The sequence below is a fragment of the Lepidochelys olivacea genome (assembly GCF_965140295.1).
Source record: "Lepidochelys olivacea isolate rLepOli2 genome assembly, chromosome: 15".
Lineage (NCBI taxonomy): Eukaryota > Metazoa > Chordata > Testudines > Cheloniidae > Lepidochelys > Lepidochelys olivacea.
The window spans coordinates 30,737,904-30,749,372 of NC_140425.1; positions in this window are offsets into that span (position 1 = coordinate 30,737,904).

Here is an 11,469-nt window from a genome sequence, read left to right on the forward strand (position 1 = left end):
CTCTGCACAGCAGCCTGGGAACAGACCTGGGGAGTAGAAACTTCTCACCTTGGTAAAGTGTGAATTGCATCTGAAATGTCGTTAATTAAAGCTAGTGGTTCCCAGCCTGTCCTCCTGCAGGTAAGTGACATTACTGAGAAGCCCAATACTGCACTGGGGGAGACTGGAACTCACACAGCAACAAGGCATTAAAGAAAAACATTCTCATCTGCCTTCTCCGGTGGGCACCACAGGGGCTAATTCTCCCCAAACCCTGGGTCCAGTGCCTGCCCTCTGTCACTGTTGGCTGCAGACAATTCTGGTAAGAGCAGAGGTGGTCCGACACAAAGTTTCTCAATGTGCTCAGATTGGGACTCAGCAGCTCTGGGTTCAGTTTCTGAGTTTGCTACTAACGCCTTTGTGTGATGCTCATCTATCTGTGCCTCAGTTTCCCAACCTTTTTCATGGCTATGTAGAGTGCAGGCTCTTTGGAACAGGGACTCTCTCACTATCTAGAGGTACAGCACCGAGTACACCGGGGCCCTGATCCCAGCTGAGGGCATTAGGCACTGCTGTAACATAAATAACAATGCACTGCTCAACAGTAGCAGCTGGCGTTGTAACAGGGGCTGGGCCTCCCAGGTCTGGAAGACGAGAATGGTTCTCGCTCTCAGTGATGAAGGTGTCATGAGCCCCTGTGCTTTACTACTGTGCACTGTGTGTGCACCTCTCATTCCAGAGCCTCGATGACGCCCTTCAAGAAGAGGGTGGGTATTACCATCCCACTGTACAGCTAGGCAAAGTGAGGGACATAGCTGTTAAAGGCTACACTGCAAATCACTAGCAGAACAGTGTACAGGAGCCATGGCAGCAATGAGCCCCGCTGCTGTAACCACTAGACCACACTATGCTGCCTCCCGGAACCCAAGACGGAAAGGGAAAGGAAGTCTCTCTCCGGGAACGTAAATTAAGCAGTGTAAAAAATTCCATAACCCCAAACTGGGGGAAACGGCCTCAGTACTGAAAGCCTTATTGCCACAAAAGAAGTAAAAAGCCATTCCTCACGTCAGCTCAGAACGCCGACCCAATGCCGAGCACTCGAACCCTGCCGCCGCGAGTGTTAATGCAGCGTGGAAAGCAGCAGAGCAAGCAAAAGCCCACTGCTGCAGTGCTCAAGCCAAGTAAAGGAGAGAGACAGGCTTATGGTCCATTCAGTCCTATCTTGGCTGCAAAGAAGGTGGCTGCTGGTGGCCGTGATGAAACAGATTCTTGTGACGTGAACACCTCTCCACTCAGAGCTGGGCCGAGGACTGCCAAACTCATTTCACACCTGCCACCGAATAGCCACATTTTAGTCTCAAGGCTCCATGTTTAAAGCTACGTGGCAAAAGGTGGCCAGCATCCCGAGTAGCAGCAAGGCCATCATTTTAATTTCATTGTATTGTTTTTATAGTGCTAGAAGAAGGACTTGGAGGGGCGGGGCGGGGGGAGAGGCGGTAAAGCTAATTCCTGCTGACCCAATGGCACGGCTAGAGAGATAAACCAGCTCATTTATCCAGGCAATTCAGCCCTGAAACTTTTGTTACATTTTCACTTTAATTACATGCCCTGCTAGAGGTGTTCTGCAATTATCTTCCTTTAATTTCCTGTAGCAACATGCCCTCTAGACCCTGATAGCCTCCTGGCCAGGCGGGCTGGCCTAGATGGATTACAATTACACGTACAGTAGATCTCAGTCACACTTTCCCAGCTGGGTAGAAAATTAGTGAGGAAACAGTTTCTACAGCTGGGTTGTTGGTTTTCTTCCCTTCCTTATTAGACCCAGGTGAGATTTTTTTCGTCGTGTCTCTGAAGGTCTTTTCTCTCAGAAGCTTGTGGCAAATTTGTCGCAACAGGGCTTTCATCACATGACTTTCCCACTCCTAATTCAGCTACAAACACATATGACTCGCACCTTTGATCCAGGGTGGCAGCGATCATACGTAATTCCGTGTTCCCGGCTGAGTCATGGTAGAAACCTGTGGAAAGCAGACCGTGATGGCTCTCCGTGCTGTGTAGAGGGACTGAATCGCTACCGACAGTAGGTGTTTGCTCCAATGTTTTGCGTGATTGAATGGATTATTTTGTCCCCTTTAACTCCTGGAAAGTCTCTTCTGTATTAATTTATCTACCCAAACTTTTGGGGTCCGTTGCAGAACCCAATGGCTTCTTATAGCTCTCACTGAAACTCAGAAATCTTCACTTGGGCTGTGTGGAGCAGAATCAATAGCAAACCCTTGTAAGAGAGACAAGTAAATGTTTGGATCTGTGAGTTCTCTAGCTCCCTCAGCTCCTAAGTCCCTGACCTCCCAAACGTACCATTAAGTCAAGGAGGAGTTGGTTCATTCGGCTGAAGTTTGAATCCTCCACAAATACATCATGGCTTTGAAAATCCAACTCAAGCTCAATGTCATTGTGGCCTGTGTAGTGCTTCAGAGACACTACTGGGATGGAGGGGGGACAGGGAGCGAGAGAGAAAGGAGCAGCAGAGGAGAGAGGAAACGCACTCATGACAAAATAAATGCACCCAGTTTCTTGACCTAGCCCAGCTTTTGCAGGGCCCTGGGGTAGAGTGTTTTATCCCACGTGGAATCTATTGGTTAAAGAAACATATTTTTATTTTAGATCAGATCATCCTTTAAAAATGGGGTGAAATGATACATGCAGGGAAGCACCCCTGTAGCCACAGTGCTCTCGCTATTCCTATGGCCCAGTCTATCACATGCCTCCAAAGTCACAGCCCTCCACCCCCAATCTGGATAAAGTGAGAGTCCCTGATCTTCACCTGAAGCCTAATGGAACCACTTGGAAGTTTAAAAGTCAAATCCAGGTAAGGTTCTGTCTCCACAGCCCCAGGCTGAAGGTTTCCCCATCTCTACACGTGTTGGTGGCATGCAAGAAGTGAGGATTTGAATGAGGGGAGGCTGGAGGCAGCAGGAGAAGGAAATCGGTCCTTCTGATTTAGAGTTGCCAGTGCCACCTGTCTGGATTTTACCAGGACAGTCCAGGTTTTGTCTTCTGTGTCCAGGTGCCATTTAGGGTGGCCAGGTGCCCGGTTTTCAACTGGCAAGTCTGGTTGAAAAGGGGACATGGCAGTGTCCAGTCTGAGGTACTGACCGGACACCCAAAGTCCGGTTACCACGGGGCGGGGAGAGACGCCGGGTCATTAACCTGTGCCAGCCCCTGCTCAGCCGGTGCCACCTCTTACCTGCAGACAGGCTCCTTGTCAGGCTGCAGCAGCTCCCGTCCCAGCCCCAGAGCAGAGGGAGCCCAGCTCGGGGCGGGGGATGTGGAGACGATCCAGCAAACAATGCAGGGGGATGGGGAGAGGAGCAAGCAATGGGGGTGGGGCCTTGGGAGGAAGAGGCAGCAAAGGGGCATGGCCTCAAGGGAAGAGGTGGAGAATGGGCGGGGTCTTGAGGGAAAGAGGCAACACAGGGGCTGGGGCCGCCGGGATGTGGGGTGGTTACCAGCAATTAGAAAGGTGGCAACCCTATTCTGACCAGAAACTACTAGCAGTCTGAAATGCCACCTACTCGACTGGAAAAAACATTTCCTGCCCAGCCATGAATTGTGAACTTTCATTTGTTTCCTCACAAAGAGACAGGTTGAGGCCTGGCTCCAGTTCCCACCAAAAGGAATGAAAAGGCTGAGGAAGTGTAAGAATCAGCCCCAGTCTCACCTTGTCCATTTGATACCAGGGTATGATCTTTTCCAGCCTTGCACTGGCCATTTTAGCACTGAGGAATGTCAGCCATTTTCCAGTCAACATTTGCCCTCTACTGGCGGTTTCTGCACAATCCATCTTTCATTCTCAGGAAAGAGTCAAAGGGAGAACAATGCTTGTGTCCCTGCTGGGGGTACTCTTGGGCCAGGGAGGGAAATAGAGCAGTTGCTATTTTAGGATTTATTTTCCTTGGTATTGCCAACCATGGGGCCAGATCCTCCATAAACCAGAGTTGCTCCAGGATCTGACCAGAGGTTTCCAGCTTGAGGAATGTATCGTCCCAATCAGTGCACAGTGTGCTATTGGTAAAAGATGGTTGCTGCAAACTGAACAAAAATCCCATACTATACGTAGATAAAGGTTCTCTTAATAATTCACCGGACTCAGTCTGGTACCCTCTGTGTTTTGTGACCGGCTTAAACGATGTAGAGATGGCTGTGGTCTGGGGTCCTTTTTTCTTGATTAGCACCGAGTTCCCAGCCTACAGACCACCCTGCAGCTGAAGTGTCACTAAGCAGTCAGGCCACGCAGCCCGGCACTTATATAATTTATAAGATACTTGGAACCTTGCCAGGAGAGCCAATCAACTGTCAAAAATTTACATATTAATGAAATCTCATAAATAATACATGGCACACCAAACAGAGCTGACGATAGCTACTGGAACACCAACAGCATAAACTGTCTATTTAAATTACTTCCATTTTGCTCTTTTTTTTTTTAACTTAGAAGAAAGGGCCTAACCTGAGCCCCTGCTAAATTATATGTATAAACCACATTGGTGAATAATACATAAACTACATTTACTGTATCCATTATCAACTGTTGCAGAAAATGGAAATCCAGTGTATTTATCATTTGACTTGCGCAGGCTCATGACTGCCCCAAAACACGGTTGATAGGGAATGTAGCGTAGAAAAAAGGTCATTTAATACCAATATGCTAAACGTGGCATCTGTAACTCTAGCTAGCTTCAGAACTTCTACAGCCCCCTTGCAATCTTTATTGTACTTATCCTCACCACACCGCTGCTTGGTAGAAAAGTGCTATTATTAATTATTAGTAATTTCCACGTGGGCACAGCGAAAGAGCCTACCGTAGCCCCAGCCAACCCACCACAGGCAAGGATCTTGTCAGATGTCCTTAACTAAGAGTTGGTCCCTTGGCTAGGAGTCTTTCAAGGGAGTTCCTGGGGTTAGGAAAGTGATGCTGGTGACTGCCATGGGGTCTCCCTAAAGCAATGTCCCGGCACAGCTCCAGGCACAGCTGTGCTGTTGAAGATACCTTTTGTGATGTATTGTAAAGCCTAAGTCCTGACTACTTGTGATCATTAACAATTAGCGGCACCCCTTTCAAGCCAACTGGTTCCCCCCCGCTGCCACCCACCAGTGTCCTGGCCGTATTTCAAATGGTTTATTAATTCTCTCCCTATTTTCTTCAAGTTTAAACCATTCAGTGATGTTCCTGTGTGCCGTTCAGCTGAGAGCACTCATGGCATGACTGCAGTTCATTGCGGGTGCTGTGATTCTCACAACGTTTTGGGAATGGCTTTGGGATGAGGTACGTGAGTGTCAGGACACTGATCAAATGCAGCCAAAAAGTGGAAATCTGGTTATTTCCCTGCATCACTTTGGAAGGAGGAACAACAGTGCCAAGGAAAATTCCTTCATTCTATTTCTCTCCCATAAATACCTTTAAACATATTTCTCTCTAAGCTGACCGTTAATAGGCTGGGGCTCATGACAGTAGCCTACTTCTCAGCCTAACGTGCCATCTCCTATTGCAATCGGAGCACCCCCAAACAGATCTGTGCATCAGGCAGGGGACACCACATGTCCAAATTGTCTCAGCATAGGGTGGGAGCTTCTTGAACTGCCTGCAGCTTCCCAGAGGACCTCTGGGGGCTGCACTTAGAGGCTGTATAAACATTTCCACTTTAGCGCGGCTGCTGAGCAAACGTTCCATCTGAAAATATGTAGCTCAGCCTGCACCCAACATAAGAACATAAGAACAGCCAGTCTGGGTCAGAGCAATGGTCCATCTAGCCCAGGGACCTGTCTTCCAACAGTGGCCAGTGACGGGCGCTTCAGAGGGAATGAACAGAACAGGTCATCATCCAGTGATCCATCCCCTGTCGTCCAGTCCCAGCTTCTGGCAAACAGGGGCTAGGGACACTCAGAGCATAAGTCACTTATACTGGCCTCCTCAGGGCAGGGCAGTGGTAACACTACAAGGCAGGGACCATGATGTTAGCACCCAGAGCTAGAGCCAAGGTCCATACTGTGATTATAGTGACTGCCTTTCTGTAGATTATAATTTATACTTGTTACCGGACAACTTGAGACAGCGTCTAAAGCTACCTCTCAATCAAATGTTAGGCGGTCAGCATTTTGAGGCAGGGACAATCCAATACCCTGTGTTTGTACTGCACCTAGCACCGCGGGGTCCCATTCTCAGTTGGCCCTGAGATGCTACCATAATAACCGTGATCAATAATCATTATCCCCCATTGTACAGACGGGAAACAGAACAGTTAAGGTTCAGATCCTCAGCTTGTGTGAATTGTCTTAGCGGCATGGAGGTGACTTGTTCACGGTCACACAGGAAGTCTGCGGCAGAGTAGGAAGCTGAGCCTTGGTCTCCCAAGTCCCTGGCTCGCACCCTAGCCACTGGTACCCCCGTTCCATCACAGAAGCTCCACTGGGAGAAAGTGTCTCTAGTTCGTCACCTGTAAGGCCCCCTTTTTGGCCTCAGAGCAGAGTTCTAATCCCAACTGTGCCACTAACGCCCTGTGTGACCTCAGGCGGCCACTGGCCCTCACTGTACCTCATTTATAGCTCCTCACCCCCTCTCATTCCAGTGAGCGAGTTCCTCAGTGCAGGGACCCCATTGTCCTAGCTCCTGGAAAGCACAAGCACCTGTGGTGCTGGGGAAATAAATGACACCCCCCCCCCGCTTCAAGCAAACTCTCAGCTTGTGGGAAAATGGACGGCTATTGAGGCCAGGTTTTCCAAACGGGAAGCAGGCAAACGAGCGTGCATCTCATTTGAACACTAAACCCAGCCACCAAACGTGTCAACAGCATATTTCCATGTGCAAGTAGCCACCCTCTTGCACGCCCAAATATCTGATTTGCACGTACAATCACCACGCAACTGCACGCGCCAATGAGTCCTGCTTCATAGTTTCGAAAAGCCAGATTCTGAGTGTGTTTGTACCATTAGTTTAACACTTTCGCATTAAAGCCTCTAGTTTGTTTGGCTGTCTACATTTGTTTTCCCATCGGTAAATTTCCCACTCTATAGACAATGCTTCTGTGTGTGCATACTTCTCTCTGTTGGCCATGCAAGAGGCGGGGTGGCGGCTTTTTTTATTATACCCACAATGAGGCACTACAATAATGATAATACTTTGCATTTCGATAGCCCTTTACATCTGCGGTTCCCAAAGTGCTTTACAAACAAGTCTCCCAACACACATGAAAACAGGCACGTGAGTAGACCAAGGTCAGTGTCAGAGCCAGGAACAGCGCTCAGGAGACACGATTCCCAGTCTGCAGCCCGGACCTCTAAATGACTCTCCCTTGTGACAAGATTAACACTCTTCACCTTGTCAAAATACTATGGAGAAATATGCAGGCCCTTCCACGTGGCTCTCTGTGTTCCCCCACCTTAGTGAAATCATCAGCAAAGATTTTTTCTTTTTACATTTATTTTTAATAAGAAAATGCCTGGAAATTAGTTTGAAATCCTTAATATACCCTAGACAAGGGACTGCTCATGTTCGGGGGCTCTCACTTAGCATAAAAGCACCGATTTCCAGGTCTCGCACCGATAGTGTTTTTTATGCAGAGAACAATTTGTAAACCTAAAAACCAAAGCCAGATCCAAAGGCGCCATTGCCTCCAGTCTCCATAAACCTTTACTGGGGTCGTGTACGCTGAGCTGTAACACGAGTGGATAAGTAGAGTCTAGGCAAAAATATCAATTAAGTTTATAGCTAGGAGTTCAGCTTCAGCTAATAGAACCAGCTCCTCACAACCGCATTAATCAGAAATGATTATGAACGTATCTCATCTAATTGTCTGCAGCACATGCTGGCTAGAGGCAACGCATTGAGAACCAGCAGTAAATGTACACGTATTGTCACACAGGCCACATGGCAAGTATCATGGGTAATAGCATTACTCAGTAGCACTTGGCCTCTCCAGCTAGAAATCCACTAATTGTCATTATCCCTGGAACTCTTTGTTCTCTCCTGAGTACCTGTTTATCTACTGTGGACAGAAGCAGCCGCGAAAGAGAAGGTCATATAAAGATTGCAAAGGAACAGAGACATGGCTAAGGGTCTATTACTTCTTTTCTGAAGTATAATGACAGGTTTCAGAGTAGCAGCCGTGTTAGTCTGTATTCGCAAAAAGAAAAGGAGGACTTGTGGCACCTTAGAGACTAACCAATTTATTTGAGCATGAGCTTTCGTGAGCTACAGCTCACTTCATCGGATGCATACTGTGGAAAGTGTAGAAGATCTTTTTATACACACAAAGCATGAAAAAATACCTCCCCCCACCCCACTCGCCTGCTGGTAATAGCTTATCTAAAGTGATCACTCTCCTTCCAATGTGTATGATAATCAAGTTGGGCCATTTCCAGCACAAATCCAGGTTTCCTCACACACCCCCCATACACACAAACCCACTCTCCTGCTGGTAATAGCTTATCTAAAGTGACCACTCTCCTTACAATGTGTATGATCAACAAGGTGGGCCATTTCCAGCACAAATCCAGGGTTTAACAAGAACATCTGGGGGGGGGGGTAGGAAAAAACAAGGGGAAATAGGTTACCTTGCATAATGACTTAGCCACTCCCAGTCTCTATTCAATCCTAAGTTAATTGTATCCAATTTGCAAATGAATTCCAATTCAACAGTTTCTCGCTGGAGTCTGGATTTGAAGTTTTTTTGTTGTAATATCGCAACTTTCATGTCTGTAATCGCGTGACCAGAGAGATTGAAGTGTTCTCCGACTGGTTTATGAATGTTATAATTCGTGACATCTGATTTGTGTCCATTTATTCTTCTACTCTGGTCACACGATTACAGAAAGCTTATGCTCAAATAAATTGGTTAGTCTCTAAGGTGCCACAAGTACTCCTTTTCTTTTTGCTATTTCCCCTTGTTTTTTCCTCCCCCCAGACGTTCTTGTTAAACCCTGAATTTGTGCTGGAAATGGCCCACCTTGATTATCATACACATTATAAGGAGAGTGGTCACTTTAGATAAGCTATTACCAGCAGGAGAGTGGGTTTGTAGGGCGGGGGGGACCTGAATTTGTGCTGGAAATGGCCCAACTTGATTATCATACACATTGTAAGGAGAGTGATCACTTTAGATAAGCTATTACCAGCAGGAGAGTGGGGTGGGAGGAGGTATTTTTTCATGCTTTGTGCGTATAAAAAGATCTTCTACACTTTCCACAGTATGCATCCGATGAAGTGAGCTGTAGCTCACGAAAGCTTATGCTCAAATAAATTGGTTAGTCTCTAAGGTGCCACAAGTCCTCCTTTTCTTTTTCTGAAGTAGCGTTTCTTTCCTTGGTCTCCTGTTGTCTTCATGGCTTACTTCTTTTCTCATCTCTTTTATATACGGTGGGTAACACACTAGACTCATTTAGCCAGCAAGAATGGGGGATCTTCACATTTATCCTGATAAATGAGGTTTGGGGCAGATAAATGGGGATCAGTGTGGCAGCTTGATTTAAATAAAATGCTAACTGCAGATGTGGGGGGCTGGGAGTCTCCAGTGGCAGATCTTCTGAAGGAACCCGTGTAAAATGAAATTTAAAAAAAAAAAAGCTAGATGTCAATTTGGAGAAATTCCACTCAAGGCAAAATTATTTGAGAGGAGTTACTCTGAATTTACATCAGTGTAACTGACATCAGGAATTGGCCCGTCCTGTGTGAATCACAGCCCTCCTTCAGCAAGAGTTTGTTAAAGAAAATAGCTACAACTACAGGCCAAACAAATAACTGCCGCGCAGCTCGCATTCTGGTTTTGTCTGGATCCAAACTGCAGGGGATCGACTGGAGATGAGCCTTTGACTTGGGCCCTTCTCTGCCTTTGATTAGTGAGCTTTTAAATATATATATATACACACATACACATATATTATGATGATTTTATTATTATATTTTTTCCATTTACCCTGCTCCCTCTGCCCCTCCTGGTTCCAACAAGAACAGGAAGAGAAGTGGGTGTTCCAGAATGCCACGAACCAGGCTGTCCCACCGTGTTCCCAATCCCAAGTCACAGCAAGAATCTCATGAGAAATCCTGTCTTGGTAGGGCCAGGTGTCCTGACTCAAGAGATGCAGACAGTTTGGGGAAGGATCTGAAATTGTGCCTTTGGGACCGCAGAGGTTCTGTTGACTGGACCAGGCTTCGAAGCGACGATATTTGCATGCCTGCAGTGCACTGTACCTTCTTACTTCCATTCCCAGGGTACACATGATAATGCAGCTTCCCCATTTCCCGTTGGCAAGGAGCAAGCTAATAGCTTAAAGAGTGGGCTCGCCATGGGTCCTGCTTCAGAAGCCGCTGCATATTTAGCTCCTGCTGATGTCTCCAAGGCAAGGGAAGCTCTCCTTCTACCCATCGTTGAGCCACTCAAGGCAATAGCTTCAGAGGCCGCAGAGCAGCCTGGGTGTTCCAGAGGCAGGGCTGAAACTGCGAGCGATTCTGCTAGCAAAGGGCTTTGAATTGCTCAGTGGCAGCTGTTAAAAGCCTGCTCTCTACCAGCAATAACAGCTCTCCCTGTTGTGGCCTGTCACCAGCAATGAAGAACAATGTAAATAACAGAGCTAGTGCTGGAAAACGGGTCTGAGTCAGGAGACGGAGCGGGCACGCAAGGGGCTTCAAGATTAACCCACAACACTCCTGCTTACTCAACAAGTGGAGAAAACTGGTTACGAGTCCAAATTCTTCATGGAATAGACTTTGGCCCTGATCCTGCAATAAGCTCTCTGCGGGACTCTTGCGTCCACATGAAGTTTGGGGAGAGGGTCAAGGCCTTACAGATTACTGCTAGGATTTGTGGCACGTGGCACACACAGGGCAAGGCCCTGCCGCACTTCCATGCCACAAAATGTGGTCACGTGACAACCCGTCCCGGGGCCTATGCTTTCCGATCAAGGCTGGCTGCCTTTCTCGAAGGCAGGCCCACCACAGGCTCCACCCTGGCATAAATGGGTGAGATTTAATCATCTGGGTTAGACAGGAGGTCAGACTAGACGGATCTAACGGTCCCTTCTGGCTTTAATCTATAAGCTGGCTCTAGGAGAGCAAGCAGAATTCAACCCTGCCTCACCCATCACCACCAGAATTCAGACGGCAAAATCTCTCGGTCTGCTGGGGCATCGCTTGCTTTTCCCACTCCAGGTGGAAATGGTGGTGCAGCAGGTAGAGGAAGCGTCCTCAAACTCCCCGAGCCGGGAGCCAGATGGGTCTGTCGGGCAATGGCAGAGAGCCCAGACAGAGATCCCCATCACGCTGCTTTCACAGAGCACTTCAGAGTGTAACAGCCCCCAGAAGTGCACTACGGTGCTTGTAGATTAGCAAGTGAGGCAGAGTCTCCTCGTCAGAATGAGCTTTCGCAGCCTTCCTGGGGGCTTTAGGGCTTTGATTATAGAGAAGCTGCTCAGTGCCTCAGATCCGGAGCATTTGACCCA